This window comes from Sus scrofa, chromosome 10 (assembly GCF_000003025.6).
Source record: "Sus scrofa isolate TJ Tabasco breed Duroc chromosome 10, Sscrofa11.1, whole genome shotgun sequence".
In the NCBI taxonomy this organism is placed as follows: Eukaryota; Metazoa; Chordata; class Mammalia; order Artiodactyla; family Suidae; genus Sus; species Sus scrofa.
Window position 1 is genome coordinate 57,819,069 of NC_010452.4, and position 12,424 is coordinate 57,831,492.

General features: G+C 44.1%; 2 protein-coding genes across 17 annotated transcripts in view; one reads left to right on the top strand and one right to left on the bottom strand.

The window, feature by feature from the left end:
- The window catches only part of CUL2 (cullin 2), a 128,722-nt gene extending 118,402 nt beyond the window's left edge, over positions 1–10,320 (bottom strand). Inside the window, exon 1 of the mRNA XM_021064983.1 lies at positions 9,741–10,320. The gene's annotated coding sequence lies outside the window, so the exon portion shown is untranslated. The remainder of the gene's footprint in view (positions 1–9,740) is intronic.
- Positions 10,455–12,424, top strand: part of CREM (cAMP responsive element modulator) — a 66,088-nt gene continuing 64,118 nt past the window's right edge. For 7 of the 16 annotated variants that reach the window (XM_013980297.2, XM_021064986.1, XM_013980301.2 and 4 more), the window contains exon 1: positions 10,455–10,802. The gene's annotated coding sequence lies outside the window, so the exon portion shown is untranslated. The remainder of the gene's footprint in view (positions 10,803–12,424) is intronic. The other 9 variants (XM_003482828.4, XM_005668185.3, XM_005668186.3 and 6 more) reach the window with 3 other exon arrangements.

A 12,424-nucleotide genomic window follows, 5' to 3' on the forward strand; every position in this document is an offset into this window, starting at 1 on the left:
CACTTGACAAGGCCTGCTCGTCAGCCCAGGTCCCGAAGTCAGCGGCGCCGCAGAAATAAGAAGAAAGAGACACAGAAATAGAGTGGGGATCAGGGAGCTACCGCCTTCAAGATGCAATAGCAACCCTCTGAGCCAACTCATGGTTTTCATTTACTATTTTCTATTTCCTTGTACGTGCAGGGGATATATCGGTATTTTACCTCAAACTTATTGGAAGCAAGATATGCTAGGACAGTCATTCCTAAGCACATAAAGTAATCATAAACATTTTAGCCCTTCCAGGCTATAATGTTGTTTGCTTGAAGTCATCTATGGCCTCTCCCATAAACCCCCCCAGGCTCCAGTCCTGAGAATGTCAGAGCTGATGGTTTTCCATCAGCAACACCAGTGCTTCAGCAATCTTGTTTTCAAGATGCCATTCTTTGATGTTGTTCTCATTCATTTTGCCTCAAGGGTCATGAGAGAGTCACAAGACTTTGTAAAGTATAGACTGACCTCTACAGCCATTCTATGGCGCCAGTCTTTTCTTTCCATTCTTTGTCATGTCGCATATTCAAGCCTCCAACAATCACTGTCATCACCTTATAGCTTGTGACGAGCAGACATCACTAAGTGTGCTCTCTCCTGTTGAGACTTGATGTGGAGCCCTTCTCAACACAATGGGGTGGCTGGGGAGTCACTAACGATTGACAAGGGTGGGCATGAGAGTTGAAATCCATTTGCTATTCTCGATATGTTTATTTTGTATTCCAGATGCATAGAGATGATTGATTCCATTATGAAGTCAATTTAACAAAAACATATGAGTCACTGCAGAGAATAAACACCTAAAATACACAGTGACTATCTGGCTCAGTCAGGATTCTTTCAACTGCAAATGGCAGAAACAAGTCTAAGCACCAGAGAAACCTAACAGTTCTGATAACTGGGAAATCCAGGGCGTAAGCTGTCATACATAGATCCTCTAAAACAGTACTTAAAAATTCTAATGTCCAGGGGAGTTCCTGTTATGGGTCAGTGGAAATGAATCTTACTAGTATCCATGAGGACACAGGTTTGATCCCTGGCTTTGCTCAGTGGGTTAAGGATCCAGTGTTGCTGTGAGTGGTGGTGTATGTAGGTCACAGATGGGGCTCAGATCTGGCATTTTTGTGACTGTGGTGTAGACCAGCCAAGGAACCTCCATATGCCCCGGGTGCAGCCCTAAAAAGACAAACAAAACAAAACAAAACAAAAAAATTCTGGAGTTCCTGTCAAGGCACAGTAGTTAACGAATCTGACTAGGAACCATGAGGTTGCAGGTTCAATCCCTGGCCTTGCTCAGTGGGTTAAAGATCCGGCATTGCCATGAGGTATGGTGTAGGTTGAAGATATGGCTCGGATCCTGTGTTGCTGTGGCTGTGGTGTAGGCTGGCGGCTATAGCTCCGATTAGACCCCTAGCCTGGGAACCTCCATATGCCCTGGGAAGCGGCCCTAGAAAAGGAAAAAAAAAAAATTCTAATGTCCACACAAATCATCTAGAGATCTTATTAAAATGCCTTTTTTTGAGGGGGGAGCCCAACTGAGGGATATGGAGATTCTCAGGCTAGGAGTCTGATTGGAGCTGCAGCTGCCGGCCTACACAACAGCCACAGCAACACCAGATCGGAGCCTCATGTGCTACCTACACCACAGCTCATGGCAACGCCAGATCGTTAACCCACTAAGTGAGGCCAGGAATCAAACCCACATCCTTGAGACACCATCAGGTTCTGTGCTGAGCCACAATGGGAACTCTTTTTTTTTTTTTTTTTAAAGATTCCAGTGATAAGTGATATCATATTGTCTTCGGCTTACTTCACTCAGTATAATTGCTAGGTCCATCTATGTTGCTGCAAATGGTGTTATTTCACTCTTCTTTATGGCTGAATAATATTCCTGTGTGTGTGTGTGTACCACATCTTCTTTAGCTATTCATCTGTTGATGGACACTCAGGTTGCTTCCATGTCTAGGCTATTGTGAACAGTGCTGCATGTATGTTTTCAAATTATAGTTTTCTCTAGATATATTCCCAGGAGTGGGATTGCAGGATCATAGGATAATTCTACTTTTAGTTTTTTAAGAACCCTCCATACTGTTCTCCACAGTGGCTGTACCAATTCACATTCCCACCAACAGTGGAGGAGGGTTCCTCTATCTCCAAATCTTCTCCAACATTTATTATTTGCAGACTTTTTGATGATGACCATTCTGACTGCAGGTAAGTGATACCTCGCAGTTTCGAGTTGCATTTCTCCAGGGATTAGATGTTGAGCATTTTTTCATGTGCCTGTTGGACATCTGTATGGAGATGTTTGGAGAAATATCTGTTCAGGTCTTCTACCCACTTTTTGATTGTATGGTTTTTTGTTTGTTTGTTTTTTGATATTGAACCATATGAGCTCTTTGTGTATTCTGGAAATTGGTCAGTTACATTGTTTGAACTATTATCTTTCAGTCCACAGGATGTCTTTTCATTTTGTTTATGGTTTCCATTGCCATGCAAAACCTTTAATTATGTCCTATTTGCTTATTTTTTGTTTTATTTTCATTAATCTAGGAGACAGATCTAAAAAGATATTGCTCCTACTTATGTCAATGAGTGTTCTGCCTGTTTTCCTCTAGGAGCTTGATGGTATCTGGTCTTTTATTTATCATTCCAATTTTTAGTACACGTGCTGTTGAAGCGAGCACTGGTCTTACATTTAGATCTTTAACCCATTTTTAAATTATTTTTTATATGATGTTAGAGAATATCCTAATTTCAACCTTTTACATGTAGCTGTCCAGTTTTCCCAGAACCGCTTACTGAAGAGACTATTTTTTCTCCATTGTATATTCTTGCCTCCTTTGCTGTAGATTAATTGACATAGGTGTATGGGTTTATTTCTGGGCTTTCTATCCTGTTCTACTGACCTATATGTCTGTTTCTGTGCCAGTACTATACATTTTTTTTTTTTTTGGCTGTACGCACAGAATGTGGAAGCTCTCAGGCTAGGGATTAAACCCATCCCACAGCAGTGACAACACCAGATCCTTAACCCACTAGGCCACCAGGGAATTCAATGTCATACTGTTTTGATTCCTGTAGCTTTGTAGTATAGTCTGAAGTCAGGGGCCCTGATTCTTCTAGTTTCACTTTTCTTTCTCAAAATTGTTTTGGCTATTTGGGGTCTTTTGTGGTTCCATACAAATATAAAAATTTTCTAGTTCTATGAAAAATTCCATTGGTAACTTGATAGGGATTGCATTGAATGTATAGATTTTTGGGGGTAGTATAGTCATTTTATTTATTTATTTATTTATTTATTGCTTTTTAGGGCAGCACTCATGGTATATGGAAGTTCCCAGGCTAGGGGTTGAATTGGAGCTACAGCTGCTGGCCTACACCACAGCCATAGCAATGCAGGACCTGAGCTGTGTCTGTGACCTACACCACAGCTCACAGCAACGCTGGATCCTTAACCCATTGAGCAAGGCCAGGGATCGAACCTGTATCCTCATGGATCCTAGTCCAGTTCATTAACTGCTGAACCATGACAGGAACTCCGGGGTAGTACAGTCATTTTAACAATACTAATTCTTTCAATCCAAGAACACTTTATATTTTTTCATCTATTTGTGTCATTTTCAATTTCTTCAAATAACTTTTTTTTTTGTCTGCCACTTGGCCTACAGAGTTCCTGGGCCAGGAATCAGATCTGGCCCTGCAGCTGTAGCTGCAACAATGCCAGATCCTTAACCCATTGTGCCAGGCCAAGGATTGAACCTGCATTGAGTACTCCAGAGCCATCACCAATCCTGTTGTGCCATAGCAGGAACTCCTCAATTTCTTTCATTGGCATCTTTTTAGTTTTTAGAATACAGATCTTTGGCCTCCTTAGGTAAGTTTATTCCTAGGTATTTTATTTTTCTTGATGCAATGGTAAATGGGATGGTTTCCTTAATTTCTTTTTCTGATCTTTCATTGTTAGTATATAGAAATGCAACAGATTTTTGCGTATAAATTTTGTATCCTGCAACTTTTCCAAATTCATTAGTGAGTTTTAATAGTTTTCTGGTAGTGTCTTTAGGATTTTCTATGTATAGTATCATGTCATCTACAAATAGTGTCAGCTTTACTTCTTTTCCATTTTGGATTCCTTTTATTTCTTTTTCATCTCTGATTGCTGTGGCTAGGACTTCCAAAACTATGTTGAATAAAAGTGGTGAGAGTGGGCATTTTTGAATAGCCAAAACATGGAAACAACCTAAATGTCCATCAACAGAGGAGTGGATCCAGAAGATGTGGTACATATACACAATGGAATATTACTCAGCCATTAAAAAGAATGAAATACCAGCATTTTTTGCAACAAGGATGGACCTAGAAACTATCATGCTAAGTGAAGTCAGCCATACAATGACACACCAACATCAAATGCTTTCACGGACATGTGGAATCTGGAAAAAGGACAGACAGAACTTCTTTGCAGAACAGATGCTGGCTCACAGACATTGAAAAACTTATGATCTCCAGAGAAGACAGTTTTGGGGGTGGGGGTTGTGCTTGGGCTGTGGGATGGAAATCCTGTGAAATCAGATTGTTATGATCATTATACAACTACAGATGTGATAAATTCATTTGTGTAATTAAAAAAAAGAAAGCAAAAAAAAAAAAAAAAAAAAAAAAAAGAGTGGGCATTTTTGTTTTATTCCTGATCTTAGAGGAAATGCTTTAGCCTTTTACCATTGAGAATGATGTTAGCTGTGAGTTTGTCATATATGGTCTTTTAAGATGTTGAGGTAGGTTCCCTCTATGCCCACTTTCTGGAGAGTTTTTTTTATCATAAATGAATGTTGAATACAGCGGCTGCTTTTGACATTGGTAGTAGTACAGCTAGTGTTCAACGTATTGCTCTAATTCTAGCACTCCAAAGGGAATGGCTACTAACTAGAGGGAGCAGACATAATAGAGCACTAAAGCAGATCTGTACTGACATCACACAAGTCATTTAAATGTCTGTGCCTGAGTAATAAAACAAGAAACTTGAATTCGGTGACCTTCAAAGTTATTTCCAGTCCAAATTGTGGAAGTTCTATAGAACCTAAATGAATCATGCTACCTATTAAGGAAAAGGACTTGTAAAGTCAGTATGAAAAGCTCTCTAGGGAGTTCCCATCATGGCTCAGTAGTATCAAACTCAACTAGTATCCACAAAAATGCGAGTTCGAGTTCATTCCCTGGCCTTGCTCAGTGGCTTAAGGATACAGCATTGCTGTGAGCTGTGGTATAGGTCACAGATGTGGCTCAGATCTGGTGGTGCTGTGGCTGTGGCATAGGCCAGCAGCTGTGGCTGATTCCACCCCTAGCCTGGGAACTTCCATATGTTGCAGGTGTGGCCCTAAAAAACAAAACAAACAAGCAAAAAAAACCCCTAATTTGATATTTTTTGTATTCCGTGTCTAATCTATTGGATCTTTGTAAATGATCTAAGCCAGAGGTCAATGGGCCTTCTAGGTAGTCCTACCCCAAATCTACTTGGGTCAAAATGTTTTCATTCAGCCTGTGTGAACTAATATTGATCTCATATTCTTCCCCCATGCATCCTCCCCTCTATATTTAATATAAAGTTTCATAATAAAAAACCTCACCACATTCAGGATTTGAGGTATTTTCTTTAAGAAAAAGAATGTGAACTTACACCTAAAAAATGTTAGGGCCCCACAGAAGGTCTTGGAAAGAAAATTCAAGCTTTATGGTAAATCATTTGTCTCTGACATCTGGAAGAGTTTAAACAGTCTATTAGCTGTACAAAAACAATGTTACGAAGAGACTAACACAAATACACATTTATAGCCCCACACATACATGCATGCACACACAGCCCAGGAGATTGTACAAGACATTATTTTAGCCTCTTGAATGGTTTTCTTCCTTTTCTTTCCTACTCTCTGCCTTCTCAGTCTTTTTGACTCATTTTTTTTCTGGTTGCCTAGAACCTTGATGTGGTGGGGAAGAAGGGATTTCTGCCTTTATTTTCTAGTTCTTAGCTCGTGTTAAAGAAATTTTAGGTAAGCATAGTGATGTGCAAATACTAGGCACTCAACAGATCAACGTCAAAGTAACTCACTTTATAGGTCAATACAGAATCAAGGTTTTACAGGTTTTTGTTTTTTTTGTTTTTTTTTTTTTTTGTCTTTTTAGGGCCTCACTTGAAGCACATGGAGGTTCCCGGGATAGGGGTCTAATCAGAGCTATAGCCGCCAGTCTACGCCAGAGCCACAGCAACACCAGATCCGAGCCGCATCTGCAACCTACATACAGCTCACGGCAACGCTGGATCCTTAACCCACTGAGCAAGGCCAGGGATCGAACCTGCAACCTCATGGTTCCTAGCCAGATTCATTAACCACTGCGCCACCACAGGAACTCTGAGTTGTAGTTCTTTAAATACATTGTGTATTAATCTCTTATCAGGTATATGATTTGCATTATTTTCTTCTAGTTCTTATTTTGTGTTAAAGAAATTTTAGGTAAGCATAGTGATGTGTAAATACTAGGCACTCAATAGATCAATGTCAAATTAATTCACTTTATAGGTCAATACAGAATCAAGGTTTGTCAGGGTTTTTTGTCATCTTTTTAGGGCCGCACTTGAAGCATATGGAGGTTCCCAGGATAGGGGTCAAATTGGAGCTATAGCTGCTGGCCTATGCCACAGCCACAGTAACGCCAGATCCAAGCTGGTCTGTGACCTACACCACCACTCACAGCAATGCCGGATCCTTAACCCACTGAGTGAGGCCAGAGATTGAACCCACATCCTCATGGATACTAGTTGGGTTCATTACTGCTGAGCCATGATGGGAACTCCCAGACTAGGGGGTCGAATCGGAGCTATAGCTACTGGCCTACACCATGGCTCATGGCAACATTGGATCCTTAACCCACTGAGCCAGGCCAGGGATCAAACCTGCAACCTCATGGTTTCACTGCGCCACCACAGGAACTCCCATTATCAAGATTCTTAAAGGTACACTCATGTTCTAGAAATGAAACAGTGTTACACTTAACAAAGGTTAAATATGATGCCGGGATTTAGGTTCCAAAAAATTAAATAATTTTATACAATAAAGGGAGTACAATTAGTGCTAGCCACAAGGTTTTTTTTTTTTTTTTTTTTTTTTCCTTTTTTGCCACACAGGCAACATGTGGGAATTCCTGGGCCAGGGATTGAACCTACACTGCACAGCAGCAACCAGAGCCACTGCGGTGAGAACATAGGAGCCTCAACCTCCTAGGCCATTAGAGAACTCCCACAAGCTTTATTAAAAGCCATAAACCCGGCTCCTAAAAGAGGCAGCCTCTTTACAAAAAAAAAAAAAAAAAAAAAAAAAAAAAGAAAAAAATCAACAAACACTGTAATAAAAACATTTCACACATAAAAAATTAAGATTTTGGCATGAAACAATGTATTTTATATGTAGGAAGCTATGAAAGATGAGAAAAATATATATCCTGACCAATTACTGAAACAAAGATTTAAAAGGTTAGAGGGCTGGAGGCTAAATCAAAATGTGTGAGTTTGGGAGTTCCCGTCGTGGCGCAGTGGTTAACGAATCTGACTAGGAACCATGAGGTTGCGGGTTCGGTCCCTGCCCTTGCTCAGTGGGTTAACGATCTGGCGTTGCCGTGAGCTGTGGTGTAGGTTGCAGACGCGGCTCGGATCCCGCGTTGCTGTGGCTCTGGTGTAGGACACTGGCTACAGCTCCGATTGGACCCCTAGCCTGGGAACCTCCATATGCCTCCGGAGCGGCCCAAAGAAATAGCAAAAAGACAAAAAAGTAAATAAATAAATAAATGAAAAGAAAAAGAAAAATAGTTTAAAAAAAAAAAAGTGTGAGTTTGCTCGTATAAATACTCCTTTTGGCAATAAAGGAAAAAGGACAAATTATACCTGAATTGCCCTTACCTGGTTTTCAAAGCAAAGTGGTTATGACCAGGGATGGAACCTAGATCCCAGTGCTCACACCACCAAGCCACAGCGGGAACTCCAAACGAACAATCCTTCTATTTATTTTTTTATTTTTTAATTTTTCGGCTGCACCCACGGCATATGGAAGTTCCTGGGCCAGGAATCAAATCCCAGTGACTTAATGCCACAGTTCCAGCAGCTGTGCTGGGCCGGGCATCAAACTGGCAATGCCAGAGACAAGCCACATCATTAACCCACTGTGCCACATTGGGAACTCTGATATCTCATTTTAGATTTTACAATAATCTTTTTTTTTTTGTCTTTTTGCCTTTTTCTAGGGCTGTTCCCACGGCATATGGAGGGTCCCAGACTAGGGATCTAATTGGAGCTGTAGCCACCGACCTACGCCAGAGACACAGCAACACAGGATCCAAGCCGTGTCTGCAACCTACAACCACAGCTCGTGGCAATGCCGGATCCTTAACCCACTGAGCAAGGCCAGGGATCGAACCTGTAACCTCATGGTTCCTAGTTGGATTTGTTAACCACTGAACCACGATGGGAACTCCAGATTTTACAATAATCTTAAAGCATAAATATGAGAAACTGAAAAATCAGTTACTGGCATTTCTAATCAAATGCTTGAATTGTTTGCAAGGGATGACCCTGAAAGGTAGGTGATTTGCCTCAGGAGCTCAAGCTTCTATTGGAATCCTGTGCTGTGTGCTGGGAGAATTACACCGCAACCCAACGCCCCCAAAATATCCACATCCTAATTCCTGCAAACTGTGAACATATTAGGTCACATGGTAAAGGGGAATTAAGGTGGCTAATTCCCTGGTTTTGAGATGAGGAGATTATCCTGGCTTGTCCAAGTGGGCCCAATGAACTCACAAGGGTTCTTATAAGTGGAAGAAGGAAACAAAAGAAAGAATCAGGGAGATGGCAGCAAAAGAAGGACTCAACCAGCTATCGCTGGCTTTAAAGAAGGAGGCAAAGGGCCATGAGCCAAGGAATGCGGATGGCCTCTAGAAGGTGGAAAAGACAAGGAGATCGATGATTTCCTGATATTACCCCATAGAACTTTTAAGTCATCTGTTTTAAGCCGCTAAATTTGCGGGAATTTGTCATAGCAGCAAAAGGAAACTCCATGTACCTTTCCTGCCTTCTCTCTTCAGATCCCAGGTACTCTGTCACTCTGTCAAGAAGAGCAGGTACTCTTCCCCCTGCTCTCAAGGATTTGATATGACATTTATATCACAGTGTGTGTTGATGTAGCAGCCATACTTACATTTTAAGCCCTTGGTCTAAAGGAATCTAACTATAAAGACTGTATACTTTGGTAAAGGAAATTTCAGAATAAACAAGTAGGTAAGGAAGAACAATGTTTTTGAGTGATTACGATTTCCCCCAAATCACTTGAAGTTCAAAATCTGTTCCTCCAGCACATGGTCAACCTTGACCAAAAGGAAAGTTAGGATTTTTCGGTTTTAGCAGTCTAGACTTTTTTCTTCTCTTTACGATAACTCCTTTTTTTCTGAGCTAAAATGAGCTACATTGATTACTTAGAGACATTCTTTTTGTGTCAACACACACAAAAGAGATTTGGTTAACTTCTAAATTTAACTTAAAAAAATTAATTTGGCAATGTCCCTCATTAAGAAGCTAATTTTTATAAGGAAGTGGAGACAGGCATTGCCCATCGCTCTAGAAGGAGGAATTTCAGAATTCTGCCAATGGGGAAAGAAAGACGTGAACTTACCAGGTTTTTATCCTCTTATCTCTGCTAGTACACATTACAGCTGAGAGTAGTTCGGGATGACCATAATCTAGCATTGAACAGTTCAGAATTTTCCTCTACTGGGAGAACTCCACTGGAATTCTAATATTTCACAAAGCTTCCCTTTTCCTCCTGCGCTACGTGGATTATGCTTTTATTTTCTTTTCTCAGCAACTTTTCAAGCAGTGTCCTTGACGAAGGTTCCCGGTGTGACCTGCTCCTAAGAGTGGGTGTACAAAAGATGACCGTCTCTCCTACTGTAAAGCCCCGGGTTCCAAGTGAACGAAAATGAAACTCCTCTGTTCCAGACCTGGGCTTCAGCTATTCAGCTTTCCTCTCCTCCGTCACATCGCAGGTAGGGACAGCGCTGTGTCCCCGCGCAGACTAGGTCGCCGGGGAGGCGGCAGAGGGTAGGGCCTCCGGGGCTCGCGTCCGGCGACATCGAGGTGAGGTCCACAGGATGCTCTCGCGGGCCTCTGCTGGCGGCTGAGCTCGCCCGGACAGGTGACCGACACACAGAGGCCTGGAAAACCTTGATTACTCTCCAATTGATTGGCTTCCGGGAGCAGGCTCCGCGAAGCAGCTTCCGGCTTCCGGGCCGCGCCTTAGGCCACGCCCCAAACTTGGGCCTCCTCCCCACCCACCCTACTTCCTCCTCCCGGCCCCGCCCCTAAGCTCTGGCTCACCTCCATGCCCCGCCTCCCACTAGGCCCCGCCTCTCATGCCTCCCCTTCCCCACCCCGTTCTATTCAATTGTTGGATTGTCTGCGCCGCACTCCCGCCGGTGGCCGGCAGGGGGCGGGGTTCGAGCGTGGATTTCCCCCGGCGTCCCCGGGGAAGGGGCAGGCGCTGCGCGGCGCGGAGCCGGGCGGGCAGGCGACGCGAGGCCGCGTTGGGTCGCGCTCGGCGGGGAGGCAGCAGCGGCAGCATCAGCGCTGACGTGGGGCGACGTGGGACGGCGCCGGTCCCGGTGGGGCTCTTCGTCCCACCTCCTCGCGTCCGTAAGCAGTGACGAGGCCCGCTACGTAAATCGCTTCGCAGCGGGTAAGTGGAGCGCCGGCCGGCGGGGCCCGCGGAGCCTGAGGCGGAGGCGCTGGCGCCTGAGCGGGGGCGGGGCGGGTAGCGCGGGCGGTCCCCGCCGTTTGCCCCGCGCACCCGGCGGGCGCTTTCGGAGGGGCCAACGCTCCTGCTCCGAGGGAGGGGAGGCCGCGCAGGGCGGGCGGGCCCGCCAGGCGGCTCCCTCCGCTCCCCTCGCTCGCCCCAGTCGCCGCCTCCCGGTCCTCGCGGCCGGAGACCGAGCGAGCGGGATGCGGTCGCGGTGCTGCTGGAAGGCGCACGTCCCCCGCGCCCCCTTTGCGCCGGGACCGGCCGGCCTGGCGCGATCCCCGGAGCCGGAGCTGTGAGCGCCGCGCCTCCTCCGACGTCTTCCCAGCTGTCCCGAGTGTGAGCCGCTCACGCTCCCCGCACGGCCCGGGAAGCCGCTGCCGGCCCTGGGTTGAGCGATGCTGACCCTCGGGACCAGCCTCGGTCCCCACCCGGTATCCGGAGGCTCACACCAGTGGTTTCCGAACTCCTCTGCCTTTCCTGCCTAATTCGCCCGGCTGCAGCCGCCCTCCCTAGAAAAAAATACTAACCGAGATGCGCAGGGCCAGAGGTCCCCGATGTGAAGGTCGTGTTAGATTACTTTAATAACTCGTGCTCTGTAGTCTTTCCCTGGGGGTACCACCACATTTTTCTCCTAGTCTTGATCCTCCTTTTGGATAACACGCTGCTTTCCCTTCATAAGTCACAGTCTTTGAATTTTTTAACTTCGGAACTTTTTCTCCCCCAAGAAAGGCAAATTGCAAAAAATGTGTTTTGGCCAACTAATGCTAAGTAGTAAACACTGATGTTTAAAGAGCTGCTGATTGATCCAAAGACAACTTTTTAAAAGATATTTAAATGGTTTTGAACCTGGATGAGTATAAACACTGAACGCATTGTCATGTTAAGTGTTGGTAAAGACACAACAGTTTTGGTGCGTCGGTAAATAGTTCAGTGTAAGCACGTGCTTTGCCCAGTGACTTGCTGGTCCACCTGGGGTCGTTTTGGTGAGTGTGAAGCTGTAATTACACGTGTGTTTTCTGTACATATTTTGTAAGAGTGAGTGAATAAAATTTTTTGAATGTGTAAACACAGAGGAGCTCTTTAGTCTTTTTGTCTTCGCATTATCTCAGAAGGTTAATGAAGTGGTGAATTCAGCAAATTCCAGACTCCGTAGACTGCTTTTGTTTGCTACCGAGGCGAATCATTGCATGATTCAAATATGAAACTAATGTTTAGAATTATGGCCATTTCATGAAAAGTAGAAGCGTTTCACATTAGTCACATACATAAGGAAACCTGAGTGAATCTTTACCAGGATAGACGTGTATTCCTGATCCTGACTATTTTCTCCAACCTGGTATTCTCTACAAGTTAATATTGGGCCAGAAGAGTAAGCCGGGTTTATTGTGGAAGTGGATAATCTATTGGAAAGTGCTTAAATGCTGTGTCGCATTTAGATAGGCTTTAAAAATAAAACTGAACAATGCAAACACTTAACAGCTGAACCATTGATGTTTTGACATGAAGTCAACATTGGCCATTAAGGAGAGTTCCCGGGTGGCACAGCGGAAACGAATCCA